Source organism: Anas platyrhynchos, chromosome 2 (assembly GCF_047663525.1).
Source record: "Anas platyrhynchos isolate ZD024472 breed Pekin duck chromosome 2, IASCAAS_PekinDuck_T2T, whole genome shotgun sequence".
Classification (NCBI taxonomy): Eukaryota; Metazoa; Chordata; class Aves; order Anseriformes; family Anatidae; genus Anas; species Anas platyrhynchos.
This window is the reverse complement of record NC_092588.1, coordinates 63,384,147-63,394,350: the sequence shown is the minus strand read 5'-3', so window position 1 is coordinate 63,394,350 and position 10,204 is coordinate 63,384,147. Positions and strand designations below refer to the sequence as shown.

General features: G+C 45.0%; 1 long non-coding RNA gene across 4 annotated transcripts; it reads left to right on the top strand.

Annotated features, from left to right (window-relative positions):
* Positions 1 to 660: 660 nt before the first annotated feature.
* On the top strand, positions 661 to 7,795 carry LOC119716154 (uncharacterized). 4 transcript variants are annotated; one of them, XR_011807643.1, is made up of 4 exons: positions 661 to 997; positions 1,166 to 2,189; positions 5,802 to 5,906; positions 7,343 to 7,795. It is a non-coding gene; the product is annotated as an uncharacterized lncRNA (long non-coding RNA). The 4 variants fall into 4 exon arrangements; XR_011807644.1 differs by having other exon boundaries at positions 661 to 1,549; XR_011807642.1 differs by having other exon boundaries at positions 661 to 2,189.
* The last annotated feature ends 2,409 nt before the right edge of the window (positions 7,796 to 10,204 follow it).

Genomic DNA, 10,204 nt, shown 5'->3' with positions numbered 1-10,204 from the left:
CCAGCACCTTGCCCCTTTTATTGCGATAGAACCACCACCTTGTCCCTTTTATTGCGATACAACCACTTTCTTCCTTTTATTATGATAAAACAAGAACTTTATTCCTTTTTTTGTGTGCGCGATAAAACACTCACCTCACTCCTCTTACTGCGATAAAGCACCTGCATCCCTCCTATCGCGACAAACCGATACCCTTACCCTTTCTGTCACGACATAACACCCCCTTCACTCCCCCCTCCTGTCGCGACATAACTTTACCCTACGACCCCTTGGGGCGGGTTCCATTCCGTTTTCACTCTGCGCTCCCCCCCCTCCCCCTCCATCCCCCCCCCGGGGGGGGTTTCCCGCGCGGAGGAGGAGGGGGAATCCCCGCTCCCCCCCCCCGCCCCCCCGCAGCGCGCGCCCGTCACGCGCCGCCGGCGCCGCGCGGCTTCCCCCGCGGGGGCGGGGCCGGGCAGGGAGGGGGGGGGTTGGGGGCGCGCCCTCCCGCTCACGTGACCGCGCCTACGCAGCGCGCGCGCGGCCCCACCCCCAGCGCGTGCGGCGGGCAAACACAACGGCCCCCCCCTCCTCCCCCCCCAGGGCTATAAATAGCCTCGCGCCGTGCGTGTGTCACGTTCCCATTACGTCCGCCCGTTACGCTGACGCACGGGGGCGGGCGCGCTCCGTGACGTCAGCGCGTATCCGGCCAAGCTATAAATAAACTTCCGGCGGGCTGGCGGCCGGCCCCACCGCCCTGCGCTGCGCTGCGCTGCGCCGCTATCCCAGGGGAGGCCGCACCGCGCGTCGCCATGGCAACCGGGCCTGCGCCTGGGGACGGGCCTGGGCACAACTCCTCCTCCTCCTCCTCCTCCTCCTCCTCCTCTTTCTTCTGGATAGGCCCCGGACTCGGCCTGCCGGTGCCCGCGGTCCCGGTGTTGGCCGCTGCAGAGCGGTTTTGTGCCGCGTTTTGGCCGTCAGCGTGTGAAACTCCATGCGTTGGCTTAAATTAAAGAGTGTAAAGTACTGCGTTTCACACTATTCGGGTTCATAAATAATTCCTGTTAATGGAATCAGTGGTATCAGCGCTTGCAGGGTTCCACAGGGTTATGCACATTTGGGGAGCTCTGTGTGTATTTTCCTATTTTTTTTTTTTTGGTTTTCCAATCCATTTCTGTCTCTGCAGGTGAAGCGAAAGCCTCGCAAGCAGCAGTAGATAGAACAGCGATGCTTGTCCCACCTAATCTCCAATCACTCTGCCTGGAGCACCATCATTATAGTCATATTTGGGCTTGCAGTTCCCATACATGTTGAAGCGTTACTTCTCCTCACAGTTACTTTAGGAGATGTGTCCTGTCCTGATGCACACAATCTGTTGGGACATCATGCAGAGACAGCCCTCCAGGAGCTGAGAGCTGGAGGTGCCACCACCTTCAGTTCTCCAGGGAAATAGCTTGCTTCTTCAGAAACTCTGTGCTCGGAGAGAAACCCCACGGTTCTACAGTCATTTTAGCTGCAAGGTCTGTAGCTTGCTGCGCTATTTGGCTAGACAGCGTGCGTGGCTAGACAGGTGAGCTAAAACTAGGAGCAGCTAGGTTGCCTGTGACCGATTTCTTGTGACGCTTTCCCCTCTTGCACTAGGATGGATTACCCACAAGCCGCCAGCGGGGCAGCCGGTATCTTGGTTTCTATCTAATCCTCCCCAAAGTACGAGCTCCCCACCGTTGGCAGCTGTCTGGAGGCTGCTGCAAAGGATGAAAGAGTCTAGTTATGAGCGAGCCCTCAAACTAACCTCACCCGCTGACTGTGGTGAAGTCAAGTCACAGCGCTGTCTTTCCAGGAAAAGTTTACTTAATATTTCTGCCCCGTGATGTTTCAAAGAGAGCTTCAGGGAGAGCTCTCACTGGTGGGCAAGTTGGGTTCTTCAGATGTACTTGAGCAAGAATGCCGTGAGCAAGCTTTCGTTACTCATCTGATGCTTTCTGTTAATGTCAGTTGATGCCTGAGGGTCCCCCGTAGGGTTCGACCGTTTTGGTAGTTGGCTCTTAGGAGGTTTTTGATAGCAAGAGCACGTAACATGTGTGGTGAGCTGCTGTCCCAAGGGAAGAGTAGTTGGGGTGCTTGGCTGTAGGCTGGGGAGAGCTGACTTCAGCACAGAGTCACTGCTCACTGCTGGCTCCCAAAGCCTTGGGTTAAAGAGGATGAGAAAGGTGGGATCTTGGTGGTGCTCAATCTAGTCACTTTTTTTTTGTTCTTTCTTCAGTTTAAATACGTGGGCAGTGATTCCACCAGTGTAGTGAGCTTGAGCAGAAGGCAAGTTAGAACAAGGACAGAGCTCTGGGGAAAGCAGACAAAGACAAACAGGACATGGAGCCAGAATGGCTCTTTAGGGTGTGCTAGAGAAGCAAAACAGACTCACAGAATTGGAGGGGTTGGAAAGGACCTCCAAAGATCATCGGGTCCAACCCCCTGCCAAAGCAGGTTCCCTAGAGCAGGCTGCCCAGGTAGGCATCCAGACGGGCCATGAATATCTCCAGAGAAGGAGACTCCACAACGTCCCCGGGTTCCCTTTATGTTGTTTCCCCAGGCTCAGATAATCCTTAATTCTTGGTGCTGGGAGTAAACCCTTTATGGTGATGCTGTCTGTGATCAGGCTACTTGATAACAGTTTCTTTGACTTCAAAAGGCATACAGTAAAAATAAATACTTAAGATATTTATTTTTAAAATACTTAAAATATTTTTTTTAAAATAATTTTTTTTGCAACTACACTTGATAGTAAGAAAATCTGACATTACTGTGATGACTTTATATAATCTTTGAGTACTTGTACAAAAATAAATCATTGAGGAGTATCTTTCCTGAGCAGTTCGTAGCTTCAGGTAGACAGGAATATTTCATCTGGTGAAGTCATTCCAGAAACCAAACTGTAGCAACACAGCGCGCCCTGGTTCCTTATTCTGAAGAAGTTTTAACTGGCATTGCTTTCCTGGTTCCCTTGTTTTTCTTTTCATCGCATGGCAAAAATGCGCCAGCTTCATGGTTCGGGTCTGACATCGTAAGCACAAGACGATGTGGTTTGTTAATGTCACCCTTTGGTTGCAGCTTATGCCTGTGGTAACACTAAAAAAACCATGCCCTTCTTGTTTTCTCTGCCTCCTGTTCTTCTTTTCTCTCTAATCTCTCTTCTGCCTTGTACCTCTAGAGTTTCCAGTCGCTGTTTTAGGTCTCCTTCCTTCCACGAGGGGCCTGTTCTGGACTTTCCCACATCGCATTTCCCTGCTTAACTAGCTCAGTTCGTGTCTGCATTATAAAAGTGAAGTCAGGAGTGATCTCACCTTAGCCTTGTAGGGTTTTAATAACGTGTTTATCTTGACAGGCTGGTGATCTGTGGAAGAAGTGCTAGGGAAACCTGCAATTGCTGGTTAACATCTGAGGCATGAAGTCTTTTCCTTTACTCCATTCAGCCTTTTTCTAAACATTTTTTTTGACATTTGGTTTTAATTATGCACTCTTTTGCCATTGATTCTATCGTTCAGGACTGACTTCAGTCATGAACAGAAATTAGAAAGCAGTTTTGCTGTCTGTGCTCAGGGATCTAGCACGTGGTAGAGACAGTTACTTGTGTGTGAGGAGATTTGCCTTTGCCTTTCCATGTGATGGTCTCTTCCACCAGCGAGCAGATCTCACCCCCCACTCCCTTCACCTAGTCAGTAATTTGGCTCAATCTTCCTTGAGCCAAGAGTTTTGTGTGGGAGAGGAGGGAGAAACCTGCGACGTGATCTTTGTGTCTTCTCTTAGGAAAAAAAAAGTCTGCCTGTAATATTTTTAAGGCCGCTACACAAAGTGGCGAGTGGCCAGGAAAGACTGGGGACTTCCTTCCTTTTCCTCTTCCTCCAAGGTGAGAGGAGGGATCCGTCTTTGTACGACTGCTCTGCAAGCAAAACTGAAAGTACGTGAGAAAAGGCAGCGTGGCCTCAGTGCGAGGGGGAGGCGGTTATTGGCGTGTTAGCCCTCGTCATCCTGTGTGTCAAAGGGATTTGAGATTGAATGCGTTCAGGAACTTTTTTTTTTTTTTTTTTTACAGAAACATACTTGGGGAATTTTATTGCTCCCTTTCAAACTCACTTCATGTTTAAAATGCACATACTATGCTTAATTACCAACGCTTGTGCTTTAGCCGTGGAAGAAGAGCTACAGAATGAAAGGAAGGTAGAAATAACCAGTGCAGCCATCCGGGGTGCACTTTCACTTCAAGTGAGCCTCTTCAATACTGGGGAAGAACTAGAAAATGTGTGTTTGAGGAAGTCCGGGGTTGTTCCTGCCTGTGGTGGTTTGGACATTGGGCAATTCCTGGTGCAGGTGGAGGATGGTTGGGTAGAGTGGCTGGACAAGGGCAGTGATAGAACTTGGTGAGACTGATAAACCAGGAGGAACCAGGTGAAAGAAGCCTTGGTAATATTGCATAAGATCCTCTACAGGTCATAAAAGCTGGAGAATGAGCATCGGGAGATTTCTTCTTGAAAAAACAGAGTATGGGAAATATGACACTGAAGTCCTGTAACTCAAGAATAGAGGCTTTGCTTCATTCTGAGTTGTGTGGAAACAGACTCTGCAATCCAGACAAGAACTGGCTGTGTTAACCTGCGCTTCTTGGAGTGATGCCTCGATCCCCTTTGCAGAAATCAGTTTGTATGGTAATTGTACAGATATGAAGACGTGAGCTTGCCTGTGTACTTTCACATGAACCATAAATGTTTTCTGTTTGAAAACTGGCCTAATTGTTTCCTAAAACCGAAGAAAGACATTTTAATGTTAAGTATTAGGCTAAAATAAATTCTTGTGTGAACAATGTGTGGGATTCCGTGGAGTCATGGCTATATAATTGTACAGATTTATTTATATTTAAACGGTTTCCCGAGTTCTGATTGTGCCTCTTGCTTGTATAAATATGGGACTGCTCCCTGCCTCCCAGTTTCACAGCGCCTTTGGCCGCGGTGAGTCCTGGTGCGTTAGCTGGCTACTGACTTTTAGTAGCCACTCATATGGTATAGATTTGCTAGGCTGACGCAAAATGAAGCAATTTATCTCCGCCGTAATACGGGCTGCTGAAAGCCTATCACCCCGAAGCTCTGCTCGTTGCACTGTCACCCCGCTGAGTACCAAGACAAGTTCAAGGTTTTGGTTTTGGTCTTAGGCTTCACAATGCTCGATGGAAGTGGCCCAAGCTGCCCTAGGGAACACCTTCTGCAGTCACGACCGCTCATGACAGCTGCATTCCACGGGAACAATGGCATTGTTGGCAAAATGGGAAATGAATGGGGGAGACAAACTGCTTCTGCAGTTAGGCCACAACTGAGGGATGCATTCCTGGAACACATCAGAACGCCTGTAAACCTCGCTGTCCTCGGAATTAAGCGTGAAATTCACTTGCTTCCATCTAGACGTTCCACACCGACCAGAAAAAAAAAAATCCCTAGGGCGTGCACAGGGATGATCTCAGTTTCTTTTTAAAAAGGACTCCGACTATAACAATGTATATGGAAGTATAGAAAAAATAGTGTACATTTTTTTCTGCTATTCTTGTGCAGCTGTTCGTAGGCTTTCTTGTGGCTCCCATACCCAAAGCTCTCAGTCTCCTGGCCAGTAATAGAAATGCTGTTTGAGCTTGCTTTTTGAGCGAAGGCAAATCCCAGTCAAAGAGAAGACAATAGGAAGCTAAGTGGAAAAGCAACACAGAAGACTGATTTTAAAAAAAGATTTAACTTAATCTTACTTTTTCTGCACCCCTCCTTCACTTCTTAATGTGCTTCATTTTACAGATGTGCTGTGGATTGCTGAAGTGCAACAGTAAAATTTATTAGGTGTTGCAAATGTTCCTGGGACAAGGACCTTACTGATCCCCTGTGGATCTCCTTTGAATCAGAGTAAGTAGATTCAATAGCAGGGAGAAAATACCCACTATATACATGTATATACAAGGATATATACTATATATATAAACATATATGAGTTTAAAAGCAATCTGAGGAGAATGGAGGGAACGATAAAGCTCCCAGAGACATTGAAGCAAAAGCTGGCTGAAAAGCAGTGCGGAAGACGTTGCGATTCTGCGTGACTGAGTGAGAAAATGGCAGATGAAATTTGGGATTGATAAATGCAAAATAATGCACACGGAGAAAAACAACTAATTACACATACACAGTGATGCGCTCTAAATTACCTATTATCACTCAGGAAGGGTTCTGGACTCATTGTGAATAGTTCTGTGAAAATGTCAGCTTGCTACTCAAAGGAGGTCAAAAAGGCAAGTACAACAATGTTAGGAAGGGGTGGAAAGAGAGAAAAACCCATCAGGCTCTTACCTGAATCCATGAAGATTCTGAAAACTGTCTTGTAGGCCACCTCATCAGAAGGAAGATAGAGCAGAATTAGGAAAAAAGATGAGAGCAGGAACAAGGATCAGTGCAAGATTTTTCATATAAGGGCAGGAAACTTTTTCATCTTAAATAACAGTATTCAGGGCAGAGGGATTGAATGTGATAGCTCTCTGCAGGGTCATGGGTGGATATGGCAAATAGAGGTTTCTTTTTTTGGTAATAAATCACAAAAGTTAAGTATTCAGGATGCAAGCTTAAAAACAAGCAAGAGGACATATTTTTAAAGGAAAAAAGAGCAAATAATTACAACATGGCATTCATTGATGGAGGCAGTTTGAGTAAGTTAAAGCAATGCTCTGAGAGATGAGTGGTGTCCACCACTAATTACTAAACACAAAGGTGCTGATGCTGCTTCTGACTCAGGAAGACCTTCAGTTGCCTACAGCCCAGGCAGGATGGTTGTACCTTTCCCAAAGTAGTCAGTGTTGACCTGGGGCAGGATAGCAGCATCAGTGAAGTTATGGCCTGATGTGTGGAGGTTGTCATATGTCCCAAACACTGGTGTCAGGAGCAGTCCCTGTGATGGACAGCCCTGTGGTTCATAGCAGACAAAACATCTTGTTCAGAGCACGTGGAGTGTGCATGTAACAGTTGAGGGAAGAAAGGCTTTGTTTCTGAATGTAAGAAGATGAAAGTAACTGAAATTCAACATATAAAAAAACCCAAACATACAGAAAACCATGGGCTGTTCTGTTGCCCTGCACACATTGATTTGCTGGGTGATTACGATTTCAAAATGTTTATGACCTTTCAGTAGGCTGGTGAGAGACGATACGTGGGGTTGTCTGAGGGTGTGTAGTCTCTGGTGCATCTTAGTAATGTCAAAGAAGGTTTCTCAGTTTCACATACCTAACTGCAAAGCCTTTTTTTTTCTTTTTTCCTTTTTTTTTTTTTTTTTTCTTCTTTCTCTGTGTTTGTTTTAGTGGCATTTTTCTTCAGCCAGATACCAGTTTCTTACAGACATAGGAGGTGGTGCCCTCTAAAGTGGTGGCAGAGAAGATGAAGGAGATGGGTACTGCCTGTGTGCTGGTGATCCTACAGCCTGAATGCTCTCAGTGATTCCCTCGGTTACTTCCCAGAAGTTGCCTACCTGTGTGGGTTACACCTGTGTGGCTTCTTGGCCAGTCTGTGGAAGAGCAGCTGGTCATAACAGGAAGTGGATCCCAGGCTGGAGAGTACTCATTTTCATCCCTGAAGCCTTTTAAAAGCAAGACAGGAAAGAGAAATTGTAGATGTTTTTACTGAAATTTCTGTATTTGTGAACCTAGGGACTCAGGGAAAAACATAACAAATAGGACAATGTTGTGAATACATGTACTTACAGAAGGGCAGATCCATTTGCTGGACCTCAGTCTGATAATAAAAAAAGAAAATGAAACATAGAGTGTTATTGTTTATTAAATCTTCAAACTCTCTGCTTTCCACTTATTTAAAAACAAAAATAAACACAACACAGAAAAAAAAAGGCAAGTGAGATGATGCTGAAATACATGTTTTCTAGCATTGGTCTGCTCAACATCTCTTAGAAAATATCAAGAAGTTGGCCTCAGGGAAAGTATCTCCTGAATCAGACTGAAGGTGTTGATAGAGATTCTGTGGTTAAAACTTCTGCCTACGACCAAGTTCTGAGCATCAGTGTTTGATATCCCAGCAAAAGAATTAAAAAAGGACAGTAACTGGGTAACTTGGGGAATAATCCGTTCAAGGAACAAAGATGTTCCAGGCAAATACATTGCTTTTTAAAATTAATAAACAATGCTAAGTGATTAACTTCTAACAATATAAAAATCGGGTGTATGTATTCTATTTTGAGTAATTTCTTTCTTCAAGTTGCTAGACTGAAATTATTTTTGCCATAAATGCAGTGTTACTCATGTTTCCTGTAACAACTACTTTGCTGAGGGCTTGAAGCGTTCATTTTACAGTTAGAGCAGGAATTTCCAACCTTTCAGTTTGCAGGCTCAGAAGAACGTGTGGTGCTTGCAGGAGTGCCTCTAGAGCAAATTTAAGCCTGTGAGAGCTGTCTTTGTAGTTTTGTGATCTCTGAGTCCACCGATGCTTTGGAGGTCTCCAAAACCTGGAACAACTTACTTAGACTCCTAAAATGACACAAGTAAAATAAATAAATAATCTCAAACATGTTCTTTGCATGGAAGCTGAGAATTTATCCCAGGTATTTTGCTGGCTTTGCCAGGAGCTCATTCTGCACATTTATTCAAGCATCAGCTAGAGATTTCTTTCTAGAAACCGGCTAGCAACTACTTTATCAAATTTAATTACGCTGGATTGATCGGATCCGTTTTAAGTCTTCCTTCCTGCAATGCAAAGGAAGCTATGAGCTAGTTAAGAAAGTGGCGTTCTCGTCAAATATTACTCCATGAGTCATCAATTCTTTGTCATTATGAAAACTGATGAAATATCCTTTTTTTTTTTTAATCTAGTAATATCGTAGTAATATCTTTTACTGGCTAGGTCAGTATGGAGGTCAGGCTTACTAGTCTGTAGCTCCTAAGGTCCCTCTTCATGCCATACTAAAATGTTGCTTTCACATGTAGTATCTCACATTTCCAGAAAACAAAACTGATTAAAGTGAAAGGTTAAATGACAGACGTGATTAGGTTTTCAGTTTGGTGAAAAGTTCCTTTACATTTTTTGGGTTTTGTCCTGACCCATTACAACACTGAATTCAGCTAACTCAAGGTTTCTGCCCTGCCATTCAAATTCCACTGGCCTTAAAAATTCAGAGGTTGCTTTATCCTTACTAAAAATCACTTCTGACCATAGGAGTGTTACAGTGTCTTTAAAATAGTGTAAAAAAAATCACCCAAAGCAACAAATGAATGCAAAAGGTAGAGGGCTTGTGAGAAAAGACCCAAGTCCCTTCCCATAGATCTCAGCCTGGTAATCAGCCTATCAAGGAATAATTATTCATCTTATGGCATTCTGAACTTAACTGTAAAATCATTTTCTTTAGTAAAAATTGCCTTTGCTAATCCTTTACATGTAACTCAACTACTCTTTTTTTTTTTTTTGTGAATTGTGAAGCACAGAGGACTATAAATTTACTTACTCCTTTCTACGGGGACAAAGGTTCAAAGATGCAACACATGCGCTTGGCATCCGTGTTTCTAGTGCTTCTCTCTTCACTCTGCTTGCTCTTTTATGTCTTTATCTCATTCTGAGTGGGACACAAGAAGGCAGGAAGGAGCCAGGGGGATGTACTCAGCAGGGCTGGTTTTCCCCGATTCTCTCCTCTGCAGGATCTACAAATGACCCCTGTCTTCTCGGAGGAGGGACCTCGTGCTTCAGGACTCCGATGCAGCCGAGTCCATAGTGTGATGTCCTTCCTGTGCATTCGGAGGATGCCCACATGGCTTTGTGGTTTCTACAGCGAGCTTTTGTGTGGAAGCAGCGTGCACAGCGAAGTAATATCTTTCTCTGTGAGTATAGTAAACTGGGCCAAAAAGAGAAATTTTGCCAGCTAGGTGGAGCTCCCCCACTAAGTTTATTCTCTTCTTGGTTTTGTACAGCCTTCATCACTATCACTGAATCTGTAAATTCACTTGATAGGTGGTCAATTTACAAAGAAAACTAAAAAATGTAGGAAAATCTCTCTCCTCCACAGATGTTGCCTCAGGAGGAGGTGAGTGCACAGCGAGCCAGCGTGTATGGACCATGGCCTGGCTGAGGCCGTGTGTCTCCACGTCGTTTTCATTCAGTGCAAACGCGGGGGTGCTAACTATTTGTTTCCTCCTGGATAATACAAATTTAGAAGTTCTTTATGG